The sequence below is a fragment of the Perognathus longimembris genome, chromosome 20 (genome assembly GCF_023159225.1).
Source record: "Perognathus longimembris pacificus isolate PPM17 chromosome 20, ASM2315922v1, whole genome shotgun sequence".
NCBI classification, from domain to species: Eukaryota; Metazoa; Chordata; class Mammalia; order Rodentia; family Heteromyidae; genus Perognathus; species Perognathus longimembris.
In genome coordinates this window covers 12,943,909-12,959,209 of record NC_063180.1, presented here as the reverse complement: position 1 = coordinate 12,959,209, position 15,301 = coordinate 12,943,909, and the positions used below count along the sequence as shown (strand labels likewise).

The following is a 15,301-nucleotide window of genomic DNA, read 5'->3' as shown; positions in this document are numbered from 1 at the left end:
TTAATCTTCAGCCTGAAACAAGCTTTCATTTATTCACTACTTACAGTACAGTGATTTCACATTTTAGCTGGTAATCAAAGATGGTTTTATATTGAGAGAAGACATCATCTCACTTCCAGGTATCACTTCTCCAGAATCTCAGAAAATTCAATTTTAAGAACTAGAATTGCATCTCCTGGTGGCAGCTGTCACCCTGAGAACAGGAACAAGGCAAGGGAAGTATACAGGACTTTCATTCTCCTACACAGGTGCACATGAAGTTAAGTTTATTAATAACTACATTTTGAAGCCAGCAATATCTCCAATATTTAAATAACAAGCTGTTTAATATTAAAGCAGAAGGCACTGCCATGGTGTGACAGAAATACAGCTTTGTCCATAAACCCTTCACACAATTATATAGTAAATACTACTTTTTAAGGAAGGCACCCCTACTTGTTCCAAAATATGGGATGTGCTACTCATTGAAAAAGCAAATTAGATTTTTTAAAATTTTCTTTATTTTTTTTAATTTTAATTTTTCAAGTGAGGCCATTTTGTCTTTACCAGGCTGGACTGCCTTGGTATATCACTTTACACAATTCCTAGACTAATAAACACCCTTACAGTTCTCCCCAAACCAAAAGGAGGTCATTCAGATGGCTTCTGAGACTAGACTTCTCCCACAATTGACAGGCACCCATGTTAAATGCCTTCAGCTTAAGGCTTAGAAAGACAAAACTATAAAAACAGAAGACTGCCAAGTTGTTATTAGCACTCACTAACCTGGTTGGCTTTTTTCTTTCATTTGGTAACATTCCTACCCCTATTTATGCAATCAAATACAGCTAAAACTAAAACTATTTTGCCAGACCGTACTTGTTTAAAGATCTGAAATTTTCTCTTGCGTTGGTGTTTGGCTATAATAAATCATTATTTTACATGAGAAGCTTTATATCAGAGCTCTCAATTCATAGGCAAAAAACAAAACCTTGAACAATCACTTTTGAAATGGGAGGAAAAAGACTTTCAAGTATAGTGCTCATATATAATCTTTACAACACCTGTTTACTTCCCTCCCCTCCCTGCTGTGTTCTCACAGTGAAGGAACGACCATTAGAGAGAGATTCGAACCAGGACAAACAAGTTGATTCACTGATCTCCCAGTGATGTTTAGTTTCTCTGTGATCTTTATGTTGAGTGAAAACAATTCACTGCCGACTAGTCGAGAGCAAAGAGAACCTCATGGTTTATGTAACTGAAAAGCAAATAAGTGTGTTATCTCTTAATGTGGTTTGATTTAGGAACTTAAGAATGTTATTGGAGCCCAGTCAGTGTGCATCCACCCCTGGTTCTGCCTCCTCCCCGGTGTTTTACTCTTGGATTCTACCTTGTGGTTAGATGAATTCTAAATAAACAGGGCTCCCCTGAAACCCAGAAGCAAATAACCCTGGTTCCTAGGATCTTCTCCACTCTTGAGGGACATTTTCATGGGCCAGTGTGGACCATCCAATATGTGTAACAAACTAATCACCCTCTCCAAGGGAGCATGTGAAGGGTTGACTGGCTAGGTAGGCCCAAGTCGTAGGAAGTGCCCCTGTAGAACCAGGAGGTCATGAAGCTTAATCGGAAGCCCGGACTAACTATGCAAGTCAGAGCCTGATTCTCAGAGGAAAGGAAACGTAACATGGAAGGGAATACAACAAAATAGAAAGCCATAAAAGAATAGCTATTGTCCTGGTACTGGTGGCTTATGCCTTTGAACCTAACTACTCAGGAGGTTGAGATTTGAAGCCAGCCCAAGAAAGAACATTTGTGAGACTCTTATCTCCAATAAACCAGCACAAAAGCTAGAAGTAAAGGTGCAATTGGCAATGACAATTACAGGTCAGGAAGGCAGCCTGGAGAAATAAAGCTGACAAGTGAGATCTGGAGGTGGGCAAAGTTTTTGAGTGTGCCTGGAAGGAAAGGAGGTGGAGAGAATTACCTAAGATCCTAGAGGAAGTGAATAAATATGTGTGGGGATGGGTATGCTGGCACTGGGACTTGAACTCATGGCCTGGGTACTGTCCTTGAACTTTTTTGCTCAATGCTAGTGCTCTACCACATCAGCCAAACTCCACTTCTGGCTCCTGGCAACTATTTGGTATTTCTAAGTCCTGCATTGGAGCTCTATTTCCCATAGACTGTTCTGCTCAAGGCTGAGAATAGGCTTAGTATTCCTTTTTCTGTTAGAGCCACTTATCAACAGGGAGATGTTCTAGATGCATCTGTCACAGGCATAGCTCTTAAGGGTACACTTACCCAAGCAAGGGAAAAAGAGTGAGAAAGAATTAAGTGAAAAGGATTAAATGATATAATCTTATGGGACAACTACCAACACAGTCAACTATTGCCAAGAACATCATTATGGAGTATAGAGTATATTTTATGTTTTTACTTTTATTTATTTATTTATGCATTTTTATATGTGATGGCATTGGGACTTGAACTCAGGACTTCATGCTTCCTCTTTGGCTGTTTTGCTCATGGCTGGTAGTCTACCACTTAATCCACATTGCCACTTCTAGATTTACTTATTTATTTTTGCCACTTGCACAGCCATAATTCATCACTGTACTATTCACCAGAGCCAAATTATAGAACCAGTTCAAATGCCAACCAATAGATGAATAGATCAAGAAAATGTGACACACATCAACAATCAAATGTGTAGTAGATATATGTGTGTGAGTGTACCCATATATGCAAATATATGCACATATACATATCTGTATATGTATACATATATATGATGCACACTTATATGTATGTATGTAAGTAGTTGTACAAACTTCAGAGGCTGGGAATAGTGTGCAAAAGAGAGACTCAGCTCTGTCTCCAGAAAACAATCTAGAGAACAGCTTTAGATGAGGAAGATGGCTACTACCCCAGACAACCTATGGGAAGCCTTCATTGCTTCATGTTCAGTAGTATAGCGAGACCCAAGAAGCTTCCTGAACCTTGACTTTGAGCTGGGAAGATATTTCTTTTGAAAACAGCATCAAGATGTTCAAACATAATTCCTGCAAATGCTCATTCCTCCCCTCCCCGTGCCACTGATGACTTCATCAGACCCAGAACAAAAAGAAGAAGGCACTGACCTTTCATAGAATCTGGGTTCCTGAGAGCCTTTTGTGCAATCCTAGGTAGCCATCTATTCTCTTCTTGAAAGACCTTGCCAATTTGCTTTTTAATTTTCATTAAAAAAAAATTGGTTGTGGTGCTTGACCTCAGTTTGGACCCTGTCCCTGAACTTCTTTGTGCTCAAAGCTAGCACTCTACCTCTTGAGCCACAGCCCCACCTCCAGTTTTTGAATGGTTAATTGGAGGTAAGAGTCTCATGAGGACTTTTCTTCCCCTGCTGGCTTCAAAACATGATCCTCAGATCTCAGCCTCCTGAATAGCTAAGCTTACAGGAGTGAGCCACCAGTGCCTGTAGAGCTTGGCTCAGCAACTTTTTCACATTATATTTAGAAAAAAGTAATAAAATATTTTTTCTCTCTGCAGGCTTTGCCAATTGGGTGGTGTTATTTTTTTTTTTAAGGCAAAACACACACACACACACACACACACACACACACACACAAAAGAAACAAGAAAGGAAATCAAATGACCCCCTTGTGGGAATGAAGGGACATAGATCATTTCTAGTGTTCTTTCAAGGGTCCAGCTAATTATTCTCAGGCACTTTCAGTGGATTCAGGGTCTTGGACTCCAACTCCTGGCAACTCCCTGAATGCCGGGCTTAGCTCTACCTCCATCCTCATGGAGGTCTTGGGCCTCTCTGCCTCTTCTGTGTGGTCCTCTATCACCCTCAACGCATCCCCTGGCCAGTAGGGATTAACTGTGGGAGTGAAGGCCATGTGCAGCCTCTGTCAGCGTGTGGTCGCGAGACGCCCTGCCCCCTTCCCCATACTTCCCAAGGAAGACACGGGTGCGTGGGGTCCTGGAGAACCCTCAAAGGGTGTTCTGGTTTAATAAGGGGGGTGGGGAATACACTTATACCAGCAGTGACGCACAAAGGAGAGGGACTGGCCAAGTGCCAACAATAGACTAATGAGTGTGTCCATTACGGTGATGTCATGGAACTTCCTGCAGAGGCAGAGACCTCTTGGCTCCACCTCTGGCTCAACCGGCGCCATCCTGACACACGTGCTTGCCATGGCTTCTCTTCTGGTTTCAGAACCAGAAGGAGGTGGGACGGGCTAGCTAGCAGCCGCCCCTGGTCTTAAAGGAATAGCCATCCCCTAGATCTCCCTCTCTTTTGTTTTTTAAATAAGCAGGGGATACTGTAAACATATGGCATATGTAGGCATGAGGCAAATGTTGACATAAAATACATATGGGGCCTCTTCCACAAAAGGAAGGGGTAGGTGAAGGAGCCATCCATTTGGCTCAGTCCAGAGAAGTTGGAGTCCTTAGCTTGTTTCTGCACCACTCAGGATAAATGCAGACATCATTCCTCTTTTGGCGGTGAGGTAGAAGCGGGTTTAAGCTCTGGTGCCTCTGGTAGTCCACAGCAGCTGATAACTTAACACATGTGGTAGTAAAATATTTTTTTCATAAACATTGAGGCGAAGTACTATCCTAATGCCTATTATTTTCCAATGTGAACCCCTAAACTCAGCAGCAGGGTGAAATGCAAAAGGGAAACAGTGCAATTCCCTATTTCAGTCTCTGTGCAAAGCCGCAGGCAATATCGCCATGGCAGAACATTGTGCCACAAGAGATACTCAAGGAAGAGTCTAGAAAGCAAACAAGGAAGGGAACCTGGCTGCCTCCTACCGCCATCGCTGTTGTATGCAGGCAGGCTCCCCTTATTCCCTTTGGAAGAGCAAAAGAAATCCAGCATGGTCCTTGTTTTCCTGGAGAAAGCAAGAAGAAGACATTTCTCCAGAGCGAGTGCTCTGGGCTTAATTTTCCAATCTGGAAAGGCACATGCAAGGCTCCTTCCCACACTGATTTGGGAAGATTTAAAATTTCTTAAGATATTTAATGTAAGCATAGCTTATCCTTAACTAGTAATGGGGGCAGCTCCCCCCCTCTTTTGTTTTTTAAAATAATGACACAGGAGGGCACCAGGCTGGGAGTATGGGCAAAAGTCATTTCTTCTGGAGCTACTTCCTGCTGAAAGGGGGCAAAGTAGTCAAAGGGCCCCTGATTTGCCATATGGCCTGGTACCATCCAGTGTGGCTGGCAAAAGTTCTTATCGTTACCACGAGAATGGTCATCAGGGCCAGAGGCTGCTATGGTCTCCTCTGGCCAGCCTCTGTAGCTTGGCATAGCAGGGTAGAGAGATGATGGTCTTGAACTGCAAGTTCCCAGATGGTGACCTCAGCGAGAGATGTTATTCTGTTAAAAGAGACTTTTGAAAAGATCAAGCAAAAGACTGACAAGTTCTCAGAGCTAGTTAACATGAATGACATAGAACATACCCTGGGCACAAGCCAGAAAAGTTCCATTTGGAGCATAAACCCAATTGTAAAATGAACAGGTATTATTTCTTTTGATTTCCCGGCTCTAATTAGTTTTGAAAGGGCGAGACAAGGCAACTCCATTTAGGATGTGACACCATTCTCCTCCCACTCCTCTCTATATCCCTGTTTTCCTGGACTGGCTGAGTTCCAGGAGTTCTGGCACTTGTTGCTGGGATGGCATGCTCCCATTCGCATTTACAGGTTTTGAACTCAGGGCCTGAGCACTGTCCCTGAGCACTTCTGTTCGAGGCTAGTGCTCTACCACTTGAGCCACGGTGCCGCTTTCAGCGTTTGCTGGTTCTCTTGAGCCAAGCTCTCAGTCTGGCTCTTTGTTGGCTAATTGGGAGATGGAGTTTTAGAGAGATTTTCTTTCGCCTGGCCTGGCTTTGAACTGCGATCCAAGGAGTTTTAGTCATACGAGCCCTTTTTATATTCAATTAGCAATGAGGAAAGCTATAGAAATAACCCATCTGTAATTGGTTGAGAACTGACCACAAACCACTTGTCAAAGTTTTCATTGTAACACTTAGAGAACATGAGATCTATGTGCCATCAATCTGAATCATACCATTTGATCTTACTGGCAGGTGGAAAAGAGTATAAATGAATGATAATCAAGAGGGCAAAGGGTTAAAACAATGTAGAAGTCTCAGCCTTAGCAGTGGCTGTGTCTTTTATCCCAAATTGGCAGGCCTATGCCATGTGTGATGGAGTCAGGCAGGAGAGATCTGGGCAAGGCTGCAGTGGCATCTCTTGGAACCCCCTGGATAGGCTGTCACCTCCTGCTGGATTGCCTGTAAAATTCTGTACAGACTGGTTAAAGACATGAAAATCCCCAAGCATTTCCTGGCTGGTTGTCCTGAGTATTCTCTGGCTTTTGGAGGCTGATGCCCTTTTGGTTTAAGCAGGGTGATGACTTTAAGAGATTCCCCTAGTTATAAAATCTCAAGATAACTCTGTGGCTTCCAACAGCTATGGTACCTTTGTTCTGGCAAAATGTTAGCACTCTGGTTGTTTAAATTTCCATCTAGGAATGTAATTTAATCCTTGCCTCAGCCTTGTTTGCACCCAAAAGACTCTGAACTCAAACGACAACTTTTTTCTTAATGTAGGAGTCACAATTACAATTTTAGAAACACTTATCCATTTAGCTTTCCAATAAATTAGTGAGAGCCATTAGCTTGCTTTGCTATATATTTTTTTCATACAGGGTGAATAAGAATTTACTTTTATCTTCACCAGTTAATTACACATACTTTAAACACTTGCCTGAGTATAAGTAACTTAAGATAGTTAGGAGTCTCACATAGAATTTAGTATCTGAATCATTAGACTGATATCTGACAATTGTGACAAAAGTACCTTTAACCATGTTTACCAGAATTTAAACACAAGGGATTTGGCCTCAGCACCTTGCCTTTTCAATATCTCCACATTGTAAGAGCAGCACAGGAATCAAATCACATCAGACAAACTTTCTCTTTAACCATCAAGAAAAACTCCTCCAATTTCTAGTATCTTTGAACTGATAATTTTAGGAAATCCAACCAAATTACTTATTGCTGCATCAGAACCATTTGTTTGTTCCCCAAATACTCCGTTTTAGTTGGAGAACTGGGCTTTTCCTTGTTTTGACTCCGCCTGTAAGCTGTAAGTTTAACACAGAGCGAAAACGACAGGAAAGCCTGCCGGGCCACAGTGGGAGGCTTTCTCACAGACATCCGCGGGCTGTAGGCAGGCCACTAGCCGGTCAAATGCCCTGGGCCCATGTTCCCGGAGCCCAGCGCATGCAGCTGCCACTGCTCACAAATCGGGACTTAGAAGTCCCTGGCTGGGATCCTGGCCCAGACCGCAGTAACCGCCCCGTGCGCTGCTGTCGCCATCCTGCCCGGCGTGGGAGACCCGTGAAACCGCGTGCCTGGGGCTTGTGTAAGTGCCTATCCCCGTGGGCCGCAGAAATCCCTCAGATCTTGGCCCAAATGTCCCAAAAGTCCAATCCAGTCCCTTGGAACACGGATCGATTCTGCCCACCGCCTTAGCTGCCCGATGGGGGAACCAGCAGGCTCTGGAGAATCCACTCCCATTTCCCGAGGGCTACCAATAGCTCCAAACTTTGTTTCCTGTAGGCTTCCCGCCCCGCCCCACTTCTGGGCCGCCATTTCTGGGCTTAGCTCTACCTCCGTCCTCGTGGAGGTCCTGGGCCTCTCTGCCTCTTCTGTGTGGTCCATTATCACCCTCATCGCATCCCCTGGCCAGTAGGGATTAACTGCGGAAGCGAAGGCCACGTGCAGCCTTGGTCAGCGTGTGGTCGCGAGACGCCCTGCCCCCTTCCCCATACTTCCCAAGGAAGACACGGGTGCGTGGGGTCCCGGAGAACCCTCAAAGGGTGTTCTGGTTTAATAATGGGGAGGGAAAATACACTTATACCAGCAGTGACGCACGAAGGAGAGGGACTGGCCAAGTGCCAACAATAGACTAATGAGCGTGTCCATTACGGTGATGTCATGGAACTTCCTGCAGAGGCAGAGACCTCTTGGCTCCACCTCTGGCTCAACTGGCGCCATCCTGACACACGTGCTCGCCTTGGCTTCTCTTCTGGTTTCGGAACCAGAAGGAGGTGGGACGGGCTAGCTAGCAGCCGCCCCTGGTCTTAAAGGAATAGCCATCCCCTACACCTGAAGTCTCTGAGCTGTGAGAGATTCTGGCTGTGGTCCTGGAACTTTACAGCAAGGTCTACAGAGTTGCAAAAAAACACACAAACAAAAAAACCTGCTTTCAAGTTGTGATCTAATACTTATCAAGGCCTGTCTGCAAAGTAAAGATGTAACCATGTAAGCTTGAGTCTCATAATACAAATAAAGTGTTTATATGCTTCCCAGGACCCAGAGTTTGCAAGGATCATGACGACCAGTCTCTGTGCTTGCTAGCTAGACAGCTGGACAACTTAGGCCTACTGATTATTTAAATTGTGTGTGTGTGTGTGTGTGTGTGTGTGTGTGTGTGTGTGTGCATGCATGCACATGCTGGGGCTTGAACTCAGGGTCTGGGTATTGTCTGTTAGTTTTTGTGTTCGAGGATGCCACTCTATCACTTAAGCCGCATATCTACATCTGGCTTTTTGCTAGTTGATTGGAGATAAGAATCTCTCAGATTTGTCTGCCCAGGCTGGCCTCAAACTGTGATCCTCAGATCTCAGTCTCCAGAGAAGCTAGGATTATAGGCATGAGCCACTAGTGCCCAACAATGTTTTTTTTTGTTTTTTTTTTTTTATAGCCACCAGCTTGTCCACTTTTGAGCTATGAGATGTTAAAGCTCCCTTGTGAGCCAAGGGACCCCTGAGGGACTCCCGTGACTCCTGAGCTCTGATGGAAGGCAGCCTGCACAGATGTGGGGCCGAGAGTACAGAGGAACCAGATACTGAACTGTGAGACTGTGGTACCTGCTCCATGCTATCTGTGCAGCCTTGGGCTGTGGCACTTTAAGTGACACCAGTCCTAATCCGGAGAGCCACTCTGTTGTGTATGTATGTTGGGGTTGTGAGGTGCTGGTTTCTGCTCTCCTGGGCTCTGAGAGACTAGTGTGCGTCACCCCATATGAGGCTATGGTCAGGGCTTGTGATAACACCACACCATCAAGTGTGGGCACTCTGTAGTTTGTTTGCTCTTGGTTGTGGGGCTCTGTAGAAAGGGAATTAAGTGCAAATCCCCCCCCAAGCAAACCCAAAAAACAATCAACAAGCCAAAACAAAAAATACCAACAACAAACTAGCATAAGGGGGAAACAGAGAAGAATGAACATGAGAGAGAACCAGCCAAGTACTGGTGGCTCATGCCTGTAATCCTAACTATTCAGGAGGCTGAAATCTGAAGATTACAATTCAAGCCAACCCAGGCAGGAAAGTCCATGAGACTGTTATTTCCAACAAACCACCAAAAAACTTGAAGTGGAATTGTGGCTCAAAGTGGTAGAGTGCTAGCTTTGATCAGAAAAGCACAGGGATAGCACCCAGGCCCTGAGTTCAAGCTTCACAACCAAAGGGAGGAGAAAATAACTGTGAGGAAAGGGAAGACAATGTGTGAAAGGAAATATACTTATTATCTGAATCATGTAGTTGTAATTCCTCTGTACATCACTTTTATATAATAACAACAAAGTAAAAAGAAGTTAACATCAGCCCACCAGAGACAACTGCACTTCTTTCTCCTCTGAATTGTTGCCTCTAGATGAAATATTTTGCTTCCAAGTTTTCCAAGTAGAAGGTATGGGGTTATATTCCATGGAGGCAAATGTTCTTTCTTACCTGCCCTGCATGGCTTTTTTTTTTTTTTTTGGCCAGTCCTGGGCCTTGGACTCAGGGCCTGAGCACTGTCCCTGGCTTCTTCCCGCTCAAGGCTAGCACTCTGCCACTTGAGCCACAGCGCCACTTCTGGCCGTTTTCTGTATATGTGGTGCTGGGGAATCGAACCTAGGGCCTCGTGTATCCGAGGCAGGCACTCTTGCCACTAGGCTATATCCCCAGCCCCCCTGCATGGCTTTTTGGAACTGATGGTCATGACTTCCTCCCAAATGGGACAGGCTCCCTCCTCTCAGACATTCTCATGGATTCCAAGCAGCTGGAGGGGGAAGGCTGCTTAGACAGGGGAGGACTACACAGAGAGGGCAAGAGCATGTCAAGTGAAAGTGAAATGGACAATCAAGTTAACAGCTAGGAATGGCCACACTGTGAGGAAGGGTGAAGTGAAAGTTGCCCTTATATAGGGCTTACATCATTAGAGTGAGCCAATCAGAGGAGGGATAGACTAGAAGATCAATCAAAGGGGAAGACCAATCACTGGGAAGAGAAGAGCCAATCACAGAATAAAGCCTCTGTATGGGGCAGGGGGCGGGGTGGTGAGGAAGAGGATAAACAGAGCCTATCACAAGGGAGGATCTTTTGAAAGGATAGAGAAAGAAACCAACTTCAGGGAAGAGCAGTATTGTAGTTTTATGTCTTATGTAGGTTATCAACTCTTTTATTACTCTTGATTTGAAGGGAAAAATGATCCCCAGGAAGCAAAGTAGGACTGATAGGTTGAGTTAAAAATTTGGAGGGAGTTAAAATTGGTTAATAAGACACAGGGAAATTTTGGGAGCTGTGAAGAAGCAAGTGGCTGCCAACAGAGAAAGGGGTTGCAGATGAGGGCCATGGAATAGGGCCAAAGAACCCTTCTATTTGACTTTTTTTTTTGTTTTGTGCTGAGGATTTGAACCCAGGACCTCATGAATGCTAAGTAAGCACTGTACTGTTGAGCTATGACTCCGAGTGGAGCAATCTAAGTTATCAGCTTAGCTGAACATTACCTCTTACTTAACTGCATCTCTATTGCACGTCATCATTATCTAAAATTTTTACTTTTTGCTGTTTAATTTCTGTGGCTTTGAGAATGACAGGAAACTTGTCTGCTGAATTCTTCATGGCTTATTGAAAGATGAAAATAGGTTTGGGGATAACATTAATATTGAGGTCATTCTCTCTGTCTCTCCCTCTCTGTCTATCTCTGTCTCTCTCCCTGACTGTCTTTCTGTTAAATGTGAAGGCTATATATGCACCAAAACATTTATAGTAGTTTCCTCTAGGTCATAAAATTTAGGACTATTTACTTGTATCAATGGAAGAAAAACAGCCATCAGTGAGGAGCCTACTCTACCAGAGCAGGGAGATGGTTCTTATAAAACAAACTCATAAGGCTGTTGGCTCTTGCCTGTAATACTAGCTGCTCAGGAGGCTCAGATCTGAGGATTTTATTTTAAAGTCAGGCAAGACAGAAACATCTGTGAGACTCTTATCTCCAAGTTAACCAGCAAGCGATGGAAGTGGAGGTATGGCATCAGTACATGGAAGGGAGCTAGGCATGAGTTCCAGTCCCAGTACACACACACACACACACACACACACACACATAATTTCCATTTGCACACAGATCTCTTCTGTGGCCAGATGATGTGTGTGTGTGTGTGTGTGTGTGCGCGTGTGTGTGTGTGTGTGTGTGTAGATGGGGAGGAGAAGCATCATATCCTCCAAAGCATACAATAGCCTAAAATTCAGTTCCAATGTGGCACAACCTGCTTGGAGTTGGAGTTAGCTCTCACAGGTCAAGGTCTTTGTTCTCTCTTCAGACCTCAATGGCAAATACTCAAGGACCACTTTTACTTCTGAGTATTATAATTTGTGTCCTCACTCCTCTCTCCTAGATTCTATGAACTTGATAGAATAATCCTCAGAACTCAGGAAAACACTGTGCTTACCAAATAAGATGGGTAATATTGATGATCAACTGGATTGGTTGAAAGAAGCATAGGAGATGAGTAAAGCACATTCTGGGTGTGTCTGTGCAGGCATTGCCCCAGAGAGCAAAGATGGGGAAGACCTACTCTGAATGTGAGAAACACCATCCCATGGGTCAAGGTCCTGGATAGAATAACAGGAGAAGAAGGAGGAGCCTGCAGTGGAGCCTAAAGTGCGCAGACTCCTCTAGGCTTCCTTGCCACCATAAGGTGAGCTCCTCTCCTCTCCTCTCCTCTCCTCTCCTCTCCTCTCCTCTCCTCTCCTCTCCTCTCCTCTCCCGTACTCTCCTGTCCTCCCCTCCCCTCCTCTCTCCTCCCCTCTTCTTCCCTGGTCTCTGTTCCCTTTCTCTCATCTCCCCTCTCCTCTCCCCTCTCCCTTTCCCTCTCCTTTCATCTCCTTTCCTCCCCTCCTCTCCCCCTCCTCTCTCCTCCCCTCTCATTCTCTCCCCTCTCTGCTCCTTTTATTCTCTCCTCTCCCCTCTCCTCTTGTCTCCTCTTATTCTCTCCTCCCCTCTCATTCTCTCCTCTCCTCTTATTCTCTCCTCTCTGCTCTTCTCTCTTCCCCTTCCCCCCTCTCCTCCCTTCCCCTTCTCTCTCCCCCTGTCCCTCTCCCTCTTGTCATGAGGTTGTCATGAAGTAAACAGCTGTCTCCTATCACTTCTTGCCCCTCTCTGCTTCCTGCAATGATAGGTAAGCACTCCTCCTCAGCCATGCACTTTTTCCCTATTCTTTCTGCCTAACCACAGGTCTGAGGGCAATGGAACCACCTATGGAAACTTCAGAAACCATAAAGTAAACATTAACTCTCATAAGTTCTTTTCCTGGTATATTTGTCACAGCAATGGAAACGTAGCTAACACAGCAGATACAATCATGAGGACGAAGAACCAGGGCAGGAGATGCAAGGGTGAGGTAGGATGGCTGTTGTGAGGGGGGCAGACATATTATCTCAACACTTCTACTTGTTCACTCACCTGGAAGCTCGCCAAGTATTGTTTCAAAGTTTTGATAAAGTCTTCACCCCCTCCCCTCCTTCCCAGAGGCAGATAGATTCTCTGTCTGAAGATTCTCTACCTGCAAGGTCCTATTGGTGATTAGGGCCCATTTTTGTAGCCATCCAACCTGTTTATTCTATCATAATCTTATTAGCAAAATTCTGGATGAGGAGAATTATCAATTACCAGGCACTTCTACCATTCAGGAAATTCTGAGAGGTTTGTTTAAATGGTATTGAGGAATTGAACCCAGGGCCTCATGCATGCTAGGCAAGCACTCTACCACTAAGCCATATTTCCAGCCAGTTCTGAGTTTTAAGAAGCCTGTGACAGGACAGATACCATCAAGTATGTTTCATTACCTGACAATATTCATTCATTATTAGTTATCCACTTATGCATTTATTGAGTTAAGGTGCAGAGAAACTCAAACACAAGTGAGAAGGTAGGGCCTTGCAGTGACTGAGAGTCTCAGAAGATGTGAAAAGCAAGCTTACAAATTTCAGCCAGAATTGGAAGGGTGCATACAGGTAGGAGTCAACAGAGCGAAGACAAATTTCTGATGTTGGGGGCACATTTTTCTTTTTCTTGTTTCTTTATTTTGTAGATTAGGACAGATCTTTATAACGTTTTCTGCTAAATTCTCAGTACTGAAGTTTCCATGAAAACCTTCATGCACACAAACTCAATGTTAAATTATCAGACAATGAGAATTAATGAGGTAATGAGCACAAACTACAAAGTGATATTAGTTGTATAAATTCAGGAAATAATTATTATTGTCATTTCTAATGCATCCACTCATGTGTTTCTAATTGTTCAATTCAGCATCCTTTGCGGATCTTGACTTAATTTTTAAATTCTGAACTCTTCCTGTTCCATGTCATTGTGAAACTATTGGGCCTAAAAACCCTGGCCTTCCTCTCAGTCTCCAGAGGAGGCTCACTTTTGGACATTTGCCCAAAGTTCTGATTAGCTGTTGAGCATAATACAAAGTCCTTGGAGCTGAGCATTTTGTGACTTGTCCCAGCTCAAAGGTCACTGCTGACCTGCTGACTTTTCTACCGGATGCTTTTGAGCTATAATCACCCTAAGAATGACTTGGCTCTCACCGTTTCTCTGGCTATTCTGAACAAAAGCCCTGGAGGAGAAAAAGCTCACCCTAGAAGTGTTATTCTTTGTTTCACAGCAAGACAATTTGTCTAGTGTTTTATTAAATTTGAAAGGGCAACTCTATTGCTGATTTCCAGGCACCAAAGGGTACCTTCTGCTCCCACAACACGAACTATGTGAGCTGGGTAGTGGCTTTCAGAACCACACGTCTAATTCTCTACACAAGTAAAGCGTCCTTATATAGACCGTATTCATTTTTGCATAAGTGGCTCTGTTGGAATTTCTAAGTTTGGAGACCATTACATTATTGTATACACGTGTGTGTGTGTGTGTGTGTGTGTGTGTGTGTGTGTGTGTGCCAGTAGTATGGCTTGAACTCAGGGCCTGTGAACTGTCCCTTAACTTTTTTTCACACAAGGCTGGTTCTCTACCATTTGAGCCACACCTCTACTTTTGCCCTTTGGTAATTAATTGGAGATAAGAGTATTACATACCTTCCTGCCTGGGCTGATTTTGAACTGTGATTGTCAGATTTAAGCCTCTTGAGTAGCTAGGATGGCAGATATAAGCCTCTGGCACCTGGCTATACACTCATAATTTTCATCAGTAGATTATTAGTGAATATCTATTATGTAATCTGCTTGGGTTATCTGAGCCAAGGTATTCAAATTAGGGGTTTGCACTGAGTTGCTTATAACCAGCAAGGAAAGCCATACCAGCTACCTAGCCTTTCTCTCTTAAAATGGTGAGTCATGTCTTGCCTTGCTTTTACTCATTCAGTGCCTCCCTCTTCTGTGAGCAGCTCAAGGGTGGAGGCTGTGCCATTCTGTTCCCTGCCTTCACTTTCTAGCAGAGTGTCTTGTAAGGAACCCACACATAGGAAGTGAAGCCTGGTTGGATGAGGAAAGATGTACACGGCTCCATCTCCCCAGGGTTTGCCATCATGTATTAGGAATTCTAGTTTAGGTGAAGTCTGGCTTAGCAAATGAGAGCTGGCAAGAATGACCACAGGCATTTCTCCCTCTCCCCATCCTAGACACACACACATCCCCACCCAGCATGTATTCCATGATGCCTCAACAGGAGCATCTGGGAAGGTCCTGACCCTTCCTCCAGAATGTTACAAGGGGATCTTCATGTCTGGATCACACATACTGCCATTCTGGCCCCCACCTGCCTTCCTGCCCTTCTTTGCTGCCAGCCTCTACCCTTCTCATCAAGCTTCAGCTGAACTCTTTCCCCTCCCTGTTCTATGATGACTTGCACCTTTGCCTCCCTCTTCTTGGTTCACTATTCTTCCCACATTCCTCAAACCTAACCCCTCCTCTCCTCCCCAGCTCCAACCCCTTTAGCAGAGCCTCTGGTTCATGC

At 44.5% G+C, this 15,301-nt stretch overlaps 1 long non-coding RNA gene across 1 annotated transcript; it reads right to left on the bottom strand.

The window, feature by feature from the left end:
* Positions 1 to 526: 526 nt before the first annotated feature.
* Positions 527 to 14,986, bottom strand: LOC125338482. The gene is made up of 4 exons (XR_007208324.1): positions 14,975 to 14,986; positions 10,716 to 10,733; positions 7,611 to 7,618; positions 527 to 780 (listed from the first exon to the last, which is right to left on the bottom strand). It is a non-coding gene; the product is annotated as an uncharacterized LOC125338482 (long non-coding RNA).
* Between the last annotated feature and the right edge of the window lie 315 nt (positions 14,987 to 15,301).